Source organism: Triticum dicoccoides, chromosome 5B (genome assembly GCF_002162155.2).
Source record: "Triticum dicoccoides isolate Atlit2015 ecotype Zavitan chromosome 5B, WEW_v2.0, whole genome shotgun sequence".
Lineage (NCBI taxonomy): Eukaryota > Viridiplantae > Streptophyta > Magnoliopsida > Poales > Poaceae > Triticum > Triticum dicoccoides.
Window position 1 is genome coordinate 429,911,205 of NC_041389.1, and position 2,033 is coordinate 429,913,237.

The window sequence follows — 2,033 nt, forward strand, 5'->3', positions numbered from 1 at the left end:
CCCACCCCTACCTTCTCCCTGGATCCCGACGATGCCCCGCCCCTACCTCCTTCCTCGGTCCCGGCTCCGCCCGACTCCCAACCTCCCAGGATCCCGGCGACGCCCTGCCCCATCCTCCTCCCTCGCTCCCGGCGCCACCCGAGCCACAACCTCCCTGGATCCAGGCGTCACTCCACCACCACCTCCTACATCCCACAGCAGCAGCCGCCGATGCCGCCTGTGCGCGCCTCCGTCCTCCTCCAGGTGCCGGCAGCGTGCCCCGCCCCACGCCGCCTGCCACGCGCGCACCTGCCCCAAACCGCTGGCTTATCGGCTTTCCAGGCCACCGCCAGCTCGCCGGTCGTTCATCTTCGCCACTTACTGAAGGTCAGCTTTTTGAAATTGCCATCATGTGTACAACTACGGCAAGATGACCTCTCTCCCATGCCGCTGTCCTCTCTCTAGCTGATATGCTTTTGTATATGTACTGCAGCTTGTTGTTTTTAAAGGAAAAGAGATGGTTTTTCACTGTGTTGCTCGTGTATGCCAATGATGTGACGCAGCTCAGCTACTTGTGCGTTTGCACTAATGATAATTTAGCCGTGGTTGCTTGTCTACGGTACTGAACTGACCATGTTACTAAACTTGTGTTCTCGCTAATTCTGTACTTGTGTTCTCGCTAATTCTGTACTTGTGTTCACTCTTATGTATTACAGTGGCCATGGATGCACCCGGTGTACAGGATTCCTTTTCTTTGCTTTAGAACAATGATATTTCTAACAGCAAACAAGTTTTTAAATTGCTCCATCAAACAGGATAGTATACAAGTGCTCTTCCCAATAGGTTATTAGTATGTAAGTGCTGCAACTTCAGTCCGTCAGTTGATATGCCTTTGCAAAGTTTATGACTGATATAGAATAGATGCACCATAATTCAATATCTAAATATCTTAAATATGTTAGGATTTTACCTGCTATTTTCTTTGTGACACACATATAAGTAGATTCCTATTGACTCATTCGTAAAATGATTTGCCGATGTGACCAACTAAGTTATTGCATGTAGTATATGTGCTTCCTTTTCGTTGTCAGGTTTAAAATATTGTTGTTAATTGCCCTAAGAGATCTTGATTTGGAATTTGTATACATTTTTTCCTGCCGGTTGCATCCTGTCTATTGGGAAAAGGTATAATAATTTATTATCTATGTGATTTTATTTTCTTTCTTCGGTTCATTTATTAGCAATATGAACCCTATTCTCCCTTAGGCAACTTTTCTCACACTTATTTACTCCTTGCAGAATGTGGAAAAAGAGACCAATATATACTGTGACCCCTATTCCCTCGTCAACCTCACTTGAAGCCGTGAACTGACCACTGCTCATCTCTCATCTCTCTACTGTTGCTGCTCTTTTTTGTCTCATGAAGTTAAGACAGATTGTCGGCGAAATCAGTGACGCGATTTCGGTAAATTATGATGATCCATCTGGGCAGGCAAGTAATTACCCTGATAGTGCCCCCATCTATGCTTGTATGCCTTTTTCAGTTCACCTTGTAGTGTTTTTTTCAGTACACTACTATAGGATTTTATTCAGTTAAATGAATTCCAATAGAAAAAACTGCGGCTGTGTAATGATTCTAGAATTTATGGTTCTTCTTGCACTTTGTTATACATAGCAAAAGTGGTACAGTGATGATTCAGCTTGGGTGGGCTCTCAAAGTCGAAGACATAATAACCAGTTATTTAGACCTTTCAATCACACAATCACTTGCGGATATCCTCTGCTTTTCTTTACACCAATTATGTTTAAAAACTTCAAATTATAAAAGCAGATAAGTCCAGGGTTCACCGGCGGAAGTTTGAGAAAAAAGAGATAAAAGAAAAGGAGAGTTCGGAAAATGCGCTAGTACTGGTTGCTACTGTGTGCTGGTGCATGAAGCCCATACTGCTTGCATTGGTGCGCTGCTATTGTTTGTTGGTTCAGCAGGGTGATGTGAGTGTCTGAGAGAGATAGCAAAATGGAATGATCTTCTACATTGACTAAATCATGGCACA

The 2,033-nt window shown here is 44.1% G+C and overlaps 1 long non-coding RNA gene across 2 annotated transcripts; it reads left to right on the forward strand.

Annotated features, from left to right (window-relative positions):
- Positions 1-6: 6 nt before the first annotated feature.
- On the forward strand, positions 7-1,470 carry LOC119309984. Of its 2 annotated transcripts, XR_005150628.1 has the most exons (4): positions 7-366; positions 473-598; positions 696-833; positions 1,279-1,470. It is a non-coding gene; the product is annotated as an uncharacterized LOC119309984 (long non-coding RNA). The 2 variants fall into 2 exon arrangements; XR_005150627.1 differs by having other exon boundaries at positions 696-1,470.
- Positions 1,471-2,033: the final 563 nt, after the last annotated feature.